Source organism: Melanerpes formicivorus, unplaced genomic scaffold (assembly GCF_026170545.1).
Source record: "Melanerpes formicivorus ecotype bairdi unplaced genomic scaffold, bMelFor1.0.p_v2 SCAF_3, whole genome shotgun sequence".
Taxonomy (NCBI): domain Eukaryota; kingdom Metazoa; phylum Chordata; class Aves; order Piciformes; family Picidae; genus Melanerpes; species Melanerpes formicivorus.
In genome coordinates this window covers 25334222-25348724 of record NW_027142355.1, presented here as the reverse complement: position 1 = coordinate 25348724, position 14503 = coordinate 25334222, and the positions used below count along the sequence as shown (strand labels likewise).

Below are 14503 nucleotides of genomic sequence, written 5' to 3'. Positions count from 1 at the left end.
AAGAAACCACAGCTAGCTCAGTCACAGGAGCAAAGGGTAAAGGCTATATTTACAAGCAAGATGAAATTCAAGTTATATATATATATACACAATATATACAGTATTTACAATATGTACAGAAATACACAGCAAAGAAAGTAATACAGAACAAAACTCCCTCCTCCAGACAGAGAAGGGTTCCCCCCCTGTACCCCCTCTCTCCCCCTACCTCCCTTTTTCCCAAAAAGGGCTAGAGAGATAGAAAAGGTAATTAATAAGGATGAAATATTGTTAGGCTTCAAAAGCGCATGCAGGGATTAGTTTTCTCAAGGTCAGCTCCAGCTAGTTGCTCAGAAGCAGACAGGCTGGAAAGGCAGAACAGACTGGAACAGAGACAGACTCAAAATGAACTAAAACTTAAAGTTGCATTCTACCAATCTACCAATGAAATTCATTTAGAATATCTGAATGTTTTCAAAATACTCAGCCAGAGTGTTCCAGCACTGTCCCTTTCTTAAAGGCACAGCCTAAAACGGTCACACTGTTACACATTCTTCACTAAAGAAGGATATTTACAACCATTGTTTCTTGTTCTCCAACAGCACATCAGTAATGATCCTCTCTCCACATTGATCACCTACTCTTAGTGTTATTAAAGCTGTCCTCTGGACTAAACAAGTCATGTTCCCTTGGCTTCTCCTTGTAGAACGTGTCCCCACATTTTGCCGTCACCTGCAAACTTACTGAGCATACTTGGTAAAGATCCTTAACAGGGATGGCTGTGGAATGGGATCCTGAGGAACTCTTCATGTAGCTGGCCTCCAAATAAGGCATGATCCAGACAGACTCTGACCCATAATTCCCAGAAGTCATTCTTATGACTGCTTTCATGGGTTATGTGTCTCTGAGAGCTGACCCGAAAGTGTTTGAAACAGGTGGTGTTTAGAAAGATGTTCCCTCTCCATTGACTGCAGAGGATGAGCAGCATGATCTTAAAATGATGGCTGCTGTAGTCCATAGAAGGTGTTTGAAACAGAAGATTTGTGAGTAAGCTCAAATAATTTTCCCTTGAGTCTCTACCACCACTGGACTTTGTGAAAGTTAATCCTGCAGCAGATGAGCTGCAACTATACACAAATGTAACAGAAGACTTAAACTAAGCTTTCTGCTGCTGCAGCAAAAAATGTGTAGATAGCTTTAGTAGCCAGATAAATATATCTGTGTACACTGAAATCAAATATTGAGGTATCCCTGTAATCCACTGTTGTGGTTTAACCCTGAAACCATGCATCCAACGGCTCATGCAGATCCTAGTTGGCCCCTAAGCTGATGTAGTTCTCTGTGCAAAAGTGGTCCATTGTATATATATTTAAGAATTAATTCCATAAAGGCAACAAACAATGGGAATTTTAAATCCATGAGGAATGTGCTATTCCTAATGCTGCAGTCTGTACCTGATGTCATTAGGAAAAGAAACTTCTCCGCTTACCTTCACAGAACCACAGAACAATTGTAAGGGACCTTTGCGGATCATCTACTCCCACTCCTCTCCTTAAAGCAGGGGCACCTCGAGCAAGTTGCTCAGGGTTGTTGTCCAGGAAGGTTTGGAATCTCTCCAGAGAAGGAGAGTCCACAACCTGTCTGGGCAGCCTGGACCAGTGCTCCTGCACCTTCACAAGAAAGTTCTTTGTTTAAATGGAACCGTTTGTGCTTTAGTTTTTAGCTGTTGCCCTTTGTCCAGCTGTTGGGCACCACTGAAAAGAGTCTGCCCCATCTTCTTGCTCCTTGCCCTTTAGATATTAGTACTGAGAATATCCCCTCACGAGCTGTTCTTCTTGAGGCCAAACAGCCCCAGGTCTCTCATCCTTTCCTCCTCAGAGAGACACTCCAGTTCCCTCAGCATCTCTGTAGCCATTTGCTGGGCTCTTTCCAGTAGTTCCTTGTCTCTCTGGAACTGGAGAGCTCAGTGCTCAGGACTCAGTGCGACAGATGTGGCCTCAATAGGTCAGAGTAGAGGGGAAGGAGATGCTGGCCACAGCGTTCTTAATGCACCCCAGGAGACAACTGACCTTCTTGAGCATGAGGGCATGTCACTGGCTCATAGTGCATTTCATTCAGTATTCCTAAGGTTGGAAGAGACCTCAAAGATCATCGAGTCCAACCTGTCACCACAGACTTCATGACTAGAGTAGGGAGGACACTACTGCCCACTGCAGGCTTGAACTCACAACCTGCCCATTAAGGATCTTATGCGCTACCAACTGTTGTCCACCAGCACTGCCGATTCCTTTACCATAGAGCTGCTTTCCAGCAGGCCAACCCCTCCCCTGTACCAGTGCAGGAGGTTATTCCTCCTCAGGTGCAGGACCCTATACTTGCCCTTGTTGAACATCATGTGGTTCACCTCTGCCCGACTCTCCAGCCTGCCCAGGTCACAGTGAAGGGCAGCAGAGCCTGAGGGGGTGTCAGCCACTCCTCTCATCATCAGCAAACTTTCTTGGCCATCACACCCGGCAGCAGCAGTAATACTCATTCCTAAATGCCTGTAAGACAGCACTTGGCAACTTGACATCTTCAAATGCCATTTTCAGGGGGAAAGTGCTTTAGGACATGGAGAACTAATTCCCGTTGGTACCCTAGGGAGAATGTGATTTATAACAGTGAAAGGAGTGAGACTGAAAGGGAAAGTTGTAAATAGGAATCATTGTGATGAGGCATCTTGTCATCAGTAGGAGATGTAAATATGGTTGTGCATTTCCATGTGCATCCCGAGACTGAGAACATTTGTATTAAAGATTCAATTACAATTACATGCAGATTAGATGCTTGGCTGAATAGCTGTAAGAACTTTGAATAGATTTGTCCTTTCCACAAAGGTTTTCATTTTCTTTGGCAGCTCTGAGTGTTAACAAATTAGAGATCAATGTTCTACTAGGGCAGCAAAGTGAAGTGAAGCAGATCTTGGGAGAAACTTTAGAGACATTTTAAGTTGCAGGTGAAGGTATTCGTGGTGCCTGGAAAACAGAATTGGAAATGCAATAGAAAAAGTCCCAAAAAATTATCTTTACCCCATTATCTGCTGATATCTGAGTTAAATACTTTTCCACACCTTGAACCCTTCGACAAATACACGTCGTGAAATCAAACAAGTAATGTTGGAAGTGAATTGTCTTCTCACAGAACGTTTGGTACAGTGCAACACATGTTTCTCCTTTGTTCCTTTTGAGCTCCTCACAGCACTGCCTCTTTCTCTAGCTTCTTCACTGTTTTGGATACCTGTTTGCCTTTTTATCCTTCTGTGGTAGCACAAGTGTCCAAAATCCTTCCTTCATTCCCTAATGGTCAAGTCATGTCAAAGGGACACTCTGGTCCAGAGCCAGTTTCTGGCAGGACCTAATGAGGAGATGAGGTTTCATAAAGGCTTGAGAGTAGAGAGCAGAAGAGAGGAAACTGTACTCGAATTGGAGCCAGCACAGGAAATACCTAGCTGTAGGTATTTTCTACCAAAATTTAGCTTTGTCTTCCTTACCATCCAGGTGTTCTCTGTAGGCTTAGTCCAAGATGAGTGATGAGCCAGCAGTGTTCTCAGGTGGCCAAGAAGGCCACCAGCATCCTGGACTGCACCAGGAATAGCATGGACAGCAGGAGTAAGGAAGTGATCGTGCCCCTCTACTCTGGTGAGGCCATACCTTTGGTACTGGGTTCAGGTTTGGGTCTTTGCTCCAAGAAGGACCATCCATGGAGGAGTTCAAGAAACATGTGGACATAGCACTGTGGGCTGTGGTGGTTGTTAGGTCAGTGGCTGGACTTGATCTTAGAGGTCTGTTCCAACCAAAACAATTCTATGATTCTGTGATCTCTGGAGTCAAAAACTGCAGCAATTGCCTGAATAGTGCAGCTGGACCCAATGAAAAAAGTCATAATTTGTATTAAAAAGAACTTCTCTAATGATTCAAGCCACTGCCTGATCTGATGACATTTCAGAAGAAATTACTTCATTCATCTATCATTTTAATAACATTTGGGGTACAATAAAGATGCAGAGATAACTCGAGAATCTGTGTGATGTTACAAGCTTGATTGTCTGTAGCTCCTTCAAATCAATTTGGAGACAAATAGAGGTTTCTAATTGAAATAAAGATGCCATAAAAATAGTCATATATTCATAAAGCCATAAGTAGGTATCATTTGCAACCATGATGCATGCATTAGGTAGTCCTGCTGTCTTTTTAATACTTACTCTTCCCCAACTCCTCTTTTTGCTCATCTCTTCCTCTTAGTGGCAGCTTCACAGATTGAGCATGACTGAATGTTTTAGTAGTGTTAATCTTGCTTTTATTTCTTTATAATCCTCATGGTCTACTTCCGAGTTTGCATAACCATGTGTCCTGGTTTGAGGTAGAGCAGAACTAATTCTGGACAGTGATTTGACTTCTCAGCTCAGGAACTGCACTTGCTGAAGTCCAGGGCAGATTTGCACAGACAATGGCTGCTTCTCACAGTGACAGCACTGATGGACAGAGTCACTGCCAAGGGCTGGGCTGCAGAAAGGCTCTTGCTTAGTCTTGCTCTTCTGCATACCAAGGTTACTGCTACTTCTTGTGTCCCATGTTGGGATGCAGCAAGTCACAAGTGGCACCTGTGAGGAGGAGTAGAGAGGACAGGTGCCCCTAAGTTGTCCAACAAGGGATTCCATGCCATGGACATCATCTTCAGTGTAAAGCGGAGAGATCATCAGTGTCAGCCCTCTTCTACAATGGCCAGTGTCCAAGGATGACTAGTCTGCTTTCAATCCCAATCTGTGTGTTCCTGAATCCAGCTCCAGAATGTGCTTTCAATCTGTCACCAAGTCCAGTCTGGGATTCTCTTGTGCCTGTCATAGAATCATAGAATCAACAAGATTGGAAAATACCTCAATGATCATTAAGTCCAACCTGTCACCACAGACCTCATGACTACTAGACCATGACACCAAGTGCCACCTCCAGTCCCCTCTTGAACACCTCCAGGGATGGTGACTCCACCACCTCCCTGGGCAGCACATTCCAATGGCTAACAACTCTCTCTGTGAAGAACTTTCTCCTCACCTTGAGCCTAAATTTCCCCTGGTGCAGCTTGAGACTGTGTCCTCTTGTTCTGGTGCTGGTTGCCTGGGAGAAGCGACCAAATCCTTCCTGGCTACAACCACCCTTCAGGTAGTTGTAGAGGGCAATGAGGTCTCCCCTGAGCCTTCTCTTCTCCAGGCTAAACAACCCCAGCTCCCTCAGCCTCTCCTCTTAGGGCTTGTGCTCGAGGCCTCTCACCAGCCTCATTGCCCTTCTCTGGACACGTTCAGGAGTCTCAATATTCTTCTTAAATTGAGGGGCCGAGAAATGAGGGGCCCACTGATGCTGTCCGCAGCACCAGTGGTGATACTGACATCATTGTCATCGGGGGAATTGGATTCCATATTGGTTTGTATCTATTTGTGTCTGTTTAATTTTATTGTTATTATTTTCACTAAAACTGGGTTAGTTTCTCTCCCAACCCATTAGTCTCTCTTGTTCCCTTCCTCTTCCCTTTAGGAAAGCAGAGACATTCATAGAGAGCATCTGTCACCTGTTCAGTGGCCAGCCCAGCCCTAACCCTTGACTCCAAGGGACATGGTCTAGTGCTGAAGCACCTTCCATGGTCCCGCATGTACTCTGAACACACTCCTGCATGAGTTTCCTTTGCAGAAGTGCTGTGATGGGTCTTTGGACAGTAGTGGCTGTGCCAGACTTTGTTCCTATCAGAACAAAATAGGGACACTCTAATCTTGAGACTAAATTCAAAACTGTGAAACGACTCTATGGGCTCTTCCTACCTTCTGCTTTGGAAATTGTCTCTTTTAAGGCTGTGTGTCAACAGAATGAATAAACCAAAATGCTTCTTCTTATCTGCAAATAGGTTTGCAAAAGATACTGAGAGAAAATGGCCAGAAGTTCAATTAAGGGATAAAAGAAAGTTTAACTTCAGCAGGAACAGATTAAATAGAGGTAAAGAAAACTTTCCAATTTGCCATTCAGGAAACACCATCGTCTTTGCCTGCTGATGCTTTGAGTCCTTCTATGGGGCAGGATGACAAGGAAGAAAAAGGTCTTTAAATTAAAATAATTCTCTCCTGATTCTCAGAGGTGCCAAACAGCCCAAGCTCTTCATTCCTTTGCTGGGTGGAGCAGGCGCTGAGCTGCTCTGAAGTCAAGCTGTGCTCAGTTTTGTCTTTCACAGCACTAACCCGAAGCAAAGGCCAGGTTTGTCTCTTTTGTATGGAAGTCAGATGTCTTTTTTTCTTTGTCAGATAAACTGTTAACTGCATAACTATTAAATTAAATTAAATTAAATTTTAAAACCTTAAATAGGTTGCATGAATGTTACTCTTGTATTGAATTTGGGGCTTAAAAGATAAATGTCAATGCTAAAAAGAAGTCGTGCTATGTCTGCAGCAAAACCAGCTTCAGCACCTTTGTAATACAGTAGTGCATTGTAGGTGATGTATCCTTAGTGAAATTAAATGAGGGCTCTCAAGTTCTCCTGCTTCTTTTGATAACCTTTTAACAGCTTGGATGACACAAGATCTTTCAGAACTTTCTCTGGCTCAAAACCTGAAGATTTTCAGCAGAGAGTAAAAATGCACTTTCTGCTTTGAGGTCCCACATGCAGACAAAACATCTGACCTTCTTCAGGTTCTGGAGGAATTTATTTTCTTACAGAGACCTTTGAAATCAGAGCTGTCTAGCTAAATAATTCTTCTCCTATTCCTCCAGAATACATTCTTTGAGAACCTTCTGCTCTTGCTTTTGTTCAGGGAAGATTATTACAGGGGCAAACATGATGAAAATACTTCTGGGAATGTTCGGATATCATAGCATCAGTCAGGGTTAGAAGGGACCACAAGGATCATCTAGTTCCAACCCCCCTGCCATGGGCAGGGACACCCCACACTAGATCAGGCTGGACAGAGCCTCATCCAGCCTGGGCTTAAACACCTCCAGGAACGGGGCCTCAACCACCTCCCTGGACAACCCATTCCAGGGTTTCACCACTCTCATGGTGAAGAACCTCCTCCTCACATCCAGCCTGAATCTCCCCACCTCCAGCTTCATTCCATTCTCCCTAGTCCTATCACTACCTGAGATCCTGAGAAGTCCTTCCCCAGCCTTCCTGTAGGTCCCCTTCAAATACCGGAAGGCCACAATAAGGTATCATTTTTATGTACCTGAATTAGAGCCTTATTTATACTTATTATACCTCCCTGTATTTATCAGGGAAATTAAATAGGTTCAAAATTAAAATTCGAGTCCTCTTTTCTTTAACACTTCTTTCTTTAAATTAAAACTCAAGTCCTCTCTACAGTGCCAGCATATGCTTCTCTTTGTTGCCTTCTTTGAAGGTAGATCTTTAAAGGTACTTCTTCCTCAGGAACAATTAACCTTCATCTTTCTTTTTGGAAAAATACTACTTGTCACTCAATTTGGGTGCAACCTATGTGGTGTCTTTGGGCCATAGACACTCGAGTAAGTAACTTAGTAGGTGGTGATCCTGTTCAGGTCAATTAGATTCAAGTCATGTGTGAAATTAGTCACTTGATAAAACACAGAGTTTTTGCGGGTTTCACAGCAAAACTCTTCTGAATGGCTTACTGTCTGTGTGGTAACAAACACAAGGTTACCTATAACATTTATTAATAATTACAAATATTTATATTTGTCATATTTAAAATATTGAATATACAATTTAGAAACTGCATATTAAGAATCTTCTGTTGAGAAGCTAAAATTTGGCAGTTTGGATGCTTTGTGGGTTTTGTCATTCCAGGGAGAACATGTGTAAACTTGTCTTGCTCCAGTTCAGGAGCACAATTGAGATTCACAGAGTCACAGAATGGTTGAGGTGGGAAGTGACCTCTGGAGATCATTCACCCTAATCTCCCTGGGTCACCCAGAGAAGGTTGCCCAGCATCACGATGTCCCAGTGGGTTTTGAATTTCTCTAGAGGAGACTTCACAACCTCTCTGGGCAGCCCATTACAGTGCTCCATCACCCTCACAGGAAAGAAATCTTTCTTCATGTTCAGGCGGAACCCCCTGGATTCCAGTTTTTGTGCCCATTGCCCCTCATCCTGTCACTGGGCACCACTGAAAAGAGTCTAGCTCCATCCTCTTTCCCTCTGCCCTTTAAGTACTGATCAGCATTGAGAAAATCCCCTCTCAAACTACTTCTCCCCTGGCTGAACAGCCCCAGGCCTCTCAGGCTTTCCTCCTCACAGAGATGCTCCAGGCCCCTCATCATATTTAGCCACTGATGGCGCTCTCTCCCTGTCTCTCTTGACCTGCTGGCCACAATCTGCTGTTCCTCTGAAAATATTCTTTCACACATAGACTAAAACAGTGGTTTCCCTCTTCTGACTCAGATTTTGCTTATCTTATCAAAAACCTTCTGTGATCCAGATCCTGGTGGGTCAGCAGACAAAAATACATTGTTTCCTACAGCTTATTTTATCTGCTCTCTGCACTGCTGAAGTTGAGAACTTTTGCACTTTGGACTATCAAAATACACATTGGCCAGTCCAAAGCCCAAAAGAACAGCCAGAGTACAGCATGCTGTGCCTGTGCCATGAGCCTGAGAGAGATTGGAGACAAGCTGAGGCCATGAGAGGCACAGCCTGGAAAAGAAGAGGCTAGGTGAAGAAAGTTACAGAGGCTGTGAGAAAGCAGGAGGTGGTTAGCAGGAGAGTCTCTGCTTTTGGAGATACTGAAGAATAAACTCTCTGGTCTGAGGAGGCATAACTGAGAGACTTAATATCCAGTGGGAACATCAGAGTATCTAAGGTACCTTGGCCAACAAAAGTCAATCCTACCTGCTGATTTACTAGTTCAGGTAGAACAAAACTGTGTTGAAGATCTTAAACAGAGTAATTTTCCAGGAGATGCAAGCTCAGTATCATGGCATTTCCAGCATTTGGTGGATTTCCTTTTTCTCTTCATCACTTTTATGGGTTTTTTTAAGCTTTCTCTGCTGAAAGAGAAAATGCTAAATGCTAAACTCAAATGCTTGGAAACTGCAAAATGCTATCATAGAAAGCAGTGGGATTCTTCAAGTGATTTGGAGCTCTAATGTATCATAGAATCATAGAATCATACAGGTTGGAAGGGACCTCTAAAGGTCATCTAATCCACCCCCCCTGCAGTGAGCAGGGACATCCTGAACTAGATCAGATCGCCCAGAGCCCCATGAAGCCTCACCTCAAATATCTCCAGGGATGGGGCCGTATCTGCTCCTATAGATGCTGGAGTTACCTTGTGTGACCCTACATACACAGTGTGCATGGCATCTATGATCTATCTCACTGCACTGAAACTTTGAAATATTACCAGTTTCTTGCAGTCCTTTTTGAGATGCCACTCTTGTAATACTAAAGAAATGAAAATAAATTCCCTAATTCCTAGTTCTACAGCTGCTGGAGTGGGTCCAGAGGAGGCTGCAAAAATTACATGAGGACAGGCTGAAAATGGGTTCATTCAGACTGGAGAGGGCTCCACAGAGACCTTATTGTGACCTTTCAGTACTTAAAAGGGGTTTCTAAGAAAGCTGGGGACAGATTTTTTAGAGGGGTCTTTTGTGGCAGGACAAGGGATGAAGATCTGAAATTGAAAGAGGGAGATTTAAACGAGAGAGAAAGAAGTATTTTACATTGAGGATGGTGAAGCACTGTCCCAGGTTTCACAGAGAAGTGGTAGATACTCCATCCCTGGAACCATTCCAGGTCAGGTTGTTTGGGGCCCTGATCAACCTGATGACCTTTAAAGGTCCCTTCCAACCCATAACATTCTATGATTCTGTGTATTCCTTTGCAAGGTAATTAGGGCTAATGTTCTTTATGCGTGGAGAATGGTTTGTGGCTAATGATCACAAGAACCTTTTGTGCTCAGCAAGAGGTAGGTAAGGCATGACGTCTTGGAACCTTTAGCTGTTGCTGGCATTTTGTGTGTTGGAAAGTTGAACTCTCACTTGTAGGTTATGACTATTGAGCTGTTCAAATCTGGAACAGCTGGGTTCATCCCTGCTGGCAGTCGTGGCAGTTTGGGACCAGGTTGTAATCAGTGTACGTGCTGGAGGGTGGGTCAGCATGAACCACCTGCATGTTCTGCTCTTTATCCTACATGTGCATAGTTAATATTTGCCAGAGTCCTGAGCTGGATGAGTATTCGTTCTGGTCCGTTTGGGCAGTTGAGGGAGACGGCAGCTAAGGAGCATGTACAGAAGTGGGTCAATTTCCTCCAGCTTTAGCCACTTTGAAGTCAATCACCTATTTTGATTTTGTTACTCAGGGCACCACTGAGTTGGCAGCCACAGAGTCATTCATGTAATTCTGAATACTCTGTGAGGTAAGTTGGATCTGCTAGCCAGCAACCTCTCTGGTTCTGGAGCACACCTCAGGGATGAGTTTAGACTAGATACTTGACTCAGTCATCGAGAACCAAATTTGCTGCTTTATTTTGGTATTGAAGTCAATAAACATGCCCATGTCATGCTAGAACTCCATAATAGGTACAGAAGTAGCATCTTCTGCATAATCTGGGATGATGCTTAATTGCCACAGCCCTGACACTTCTGTTCTTTATTGGAATTTCGTAAGGTCTTTCATAACACACTTCCTGCACTTTCATGTTTTTTGCAATAAAAGGGTCTGTAAAGGTCTACAGAAAATTATCTTTTTGTTAGACAGCAATACAGAAGACTTGAAATAGAGAAAGATGTTGTGTAGCTCTAGAAGTGAAGACTATTTTGTAATGCATGTGCCCAAGACCTAAACCAAAGAGATAAGAGAACTTGGCTGTGGTGTTTGCTGCCATTTTAGTATCTTATTTAGTAAATGAATATTATATAGAGGTTGTTAATATCTGGAATGTAATGGACATAGCTGAGTTCATGTCAGTGGTGCTTGATGCAGCATGGCAAGGTGGTATTACATTTCTGTTCCCTTCACACTGTCTGCCCCATTCATGCACACTTTGAGGAGAAAATTGCTGGATTTGGAGTATCTGCTGGAACTGGGGAAGTTTCACAGGCCTGTAGCAGAGCTGCTTTCTGATAATCTGCCACTGCTGCTTACCTGAGAATGGTACTGTAGCTTTTTTCCTTCCCCTTTGTGTTGAACATGGGGACTATATACGGAACATGAATTCATCCATGCATTTATCTGGAATCATAGAAAGTTGGAAGGGGCCTTTAGTAGTCATCTAGTCCAACCCCCCTGCAGCCAGCAGAGACACCTTCAACCAGCCTTCTGGTGCAGTCTGCAGGACCACCTTCAACCAGAGCAGATTGCTCAGAGCCCCTAAAGAACCTGACCTGGAATTGTTCCAGGGATGGAGCATCTGCCACCTCTGCTATCTATGAGCAGCCTGAGACAGGGTTTCACCATCGTCAAGGTAAAATGTTTCTACCTTCTTTCTAATCTAAATCTTCCTCTTTCAGTTTAAAGCCATCACCACTTGTCCTGTCTCAACAAGCCCTGCCAAAGGTTTACCACCCTAGGCTGGCTCACCTCTCAGCTTCAGTTAAAGACTTTCTCCTAGGGACTGAGGAAATTCCTTACGTTAACAGGGCTATGTGACAGCATCATTTTTACCCTGTGTTTGGAGAAACGACCGCTTCATTCTTATCTTGGGGATTAGGGAGGACTTCTAAACTGAAACTCCATCTCAGGATTATAGAGAGTGTATCTCAAAAGGAGAACCTGAGTGAATTTCAAAGAAAGATCCGATCCAAGAAACACAGCACACTTTATCTGAGGTAACAAATGATTTCTTGATAGTGGGATTAAAACTTCTTGGCATATCTAGCAGCTCAGTTCGTCACTTGAACCGCAATTAAAAAGTAGAAACAAGTCCACTCAGAGTACTGTTTTTGTGTCAGAAATGCTCCTTCATGCTTGAAAATGATAAAAAATTGCAATCGATCCTTACAACTGTTGTGTTCATCTTTATTGATCAGGCAAAAGAAAGATAAATGGCAGCCCAAATAAGATTATAGTAAATGTTAGTGTGGTCGGGGACTGTCGGGTGATAGAGAGCTATTCATCATCTCCAGCGGTGACCTGTCCACGCTCCCACCGCAGTCACTCTGCTGTCTAATCGCATACCTATTGATTTCATCTATGGCCAAGCAACCTGGATGTGGCTGTCATTGGGCAGCTGAGATTGCTAAATGCAAGGGGGTCACTGGGGTGAGGAGGATTTCATTTTCGTTTTCTTACCGGCCAACAATGATTTATGAAAAAATAAATGACCCCCAAGTCACATGTGTGGAAACCTTGATTCTAGGACAAAGGAATGATTAGGTCTGAATCTCAGAAGCAGGAGTGCAGTAGACCACCATGCTCTTTGTGATCTGTGCCTGACCTTTGACTGCAGTGGGTGTTGCACAATTTGTTATAATTTGTGGTAAAATATGAGTCTTGCAATACAATTTCCCCTGGGTCTGGAGGTGTTTGTTTGTTTGTTTATTGTGTTTGGGGGGTTTTTGAGTGATTTCTTTACACTTTAAGATTATAATTCACACTGAAGAAGTTCATAAGATTCTCCACTGGGAAGGAAAAATGTTTTTTCTTTTCTTATTCTTGATAGCTCTGCCTCTTTTGGCAGTTTTTGCTGCAGTGGGCTATCATACCTGCGTTCCTCATAACATTGTTTGGTACAGATAAATCATGGAATTACAGAACTGTTGAGGTTGGAAGAGACCTTTGAGATCAAGTCCAACCTCTCTCCTAGAGCTTGAAATCCCACCACTACTGCTAAGTCACTATCACTAAACCATGTCCCTAAGTATTAAATCCACATGTCTTTTAAATCCTTCCAAGGATTCTGACTCCACCACATCTCTGGACAGCCTGTTCCAGACCCTGACAACCCTTTCTGTGAAGAATTTTATGCTAATACCAAACCAGAACTTCCCATACCACAACTTCAGGCCATTTCCTCTTTTCCTGAATGCTGCCCAGAATATCTTTACTAACCCAGTGATCATGGAGACTGTGCCATCTTCAGCTTTTACAAAAGTGATCTCTCCAGTTCTCAGGAGTTTAGAATTTATTTTCCCCTAATAATGTAACAGTAGAAAGTAATAGGATGAGAGGAAGCAGCCTCAAGTTGCACCAGGGGAGTTTTACATTGGATGTTAGAAGAAACTTCTTCACTGGAAGAATTGTCAAACACTGGAACAGGCTCCCTAGGGAGGTGGTAGAATCCCTATACTTGGAGGTGTTTAAAAGAACAGAGATGTGGTGCTGAGGCACATGGTTTAGCACCAAACTTGATAGAACTAGGTAATAGTTGAGTTGGACTTGATGATCTTAAAGGTCTTTTCCAACTAAAATGATTCTGTGATTCTGTTTTAGGCATATTGTCTTTTCATACCTCAGTATCTTAAATAAATGAAAGTGTTTACCCAGAATGGAATTGGAATGATGCTTTCAATGTAAGGATGCTTTCCGTGGAATGACGCTTTCCTTGGGCTGCATTGTACAATCCAAGTACATTTGATGTTTCCAAGATGTGAAATAGTGCCATGGCATGAATAACTAAAGCATAGTATAAGCAGGTAGGTTGTTAAAGTAAGGATTCAGAATAGTTTTTATGTCATCATGCAGTGTGTGAGTACAAGGCTTTTGTTGCCATGTTAACGGTACTCCCTGTGATGCTGGATGATTCAAGAGCTTTGACGCTACAGAAGAGTTCTTGCAAATGCCAACAAAACCTTTATACATCTCCACGACCTGTTTTTCCCACTATGCAGAGAAAAATGGTTTTAGGGAACTTTTGAACTGCTTTAACTTTTCTTTATTCCTCCAACTGTGAAGCCAGGTGCCTTGGTTATTGCATCTTATGTCCAACTGTGCTAAGGATATAAAATCCTCTTGAAAAATACCAACTGTATATTATCTAGACATGAAGCATAACAACATTATAGTGATTTCTCTTTGAACATCCTACATCCCACTGAGAAACTTTACCAACTATTGAAAAGTTCTGTTGCTTGATGGTTCAGTCTTGTCTTGCCTGCATTTGGCAATTAGTGATTTGGTGGAACTGAGCAAAAGTCATTCCTGGGTTTAGGGGAGTGGAGAATATGTTGGGAAGCTGCCTGGATTTAATAATTAAAATTAGCAAATGATTTGGGCACAAATTGGAACACAGGAAGTTCCATTTGAACATCAGGGAAACCTTTCTCTCTGAGGGTGCTGAAGCCCTGGAGCCAGCTACCCAGAGCGGTTGTGGAGTCTCCTTCTCTAGAGAGATTCCAAACACACTTGGACATGATCCTGGGCAACCTTGATGATCTCAAAGGTCTCTTTCGACCTCAACAGTTCTGTGGTTCTGTGAATGCTCTGAGTGACCCTGCTTTAGCAGGCAGGTTGGACTAGATGATCTCCAGAGGTCCCTTTCAACCCCCACCATGCTGAGGTTCTGTGATTGAAGCATCCAGGAAGTTTGGAATATTAA

General features: G+C 43.2%; 1 protein-coding gene across 3 annotated transcripts in view; it reads left to right on the top strand.

Annotated features, from left to right (window-relative positions):
• Positions 1-14503, top strand: part of CHCHD3 (coiled-coil-helix-coiled-coil-helix domain containing 3) — a 206436-nt gene that overhangs the window by 150197 nt on the left and 41736 nt on the right. The gene's annotated exons all lie outside the window — the stretch shown is intronic.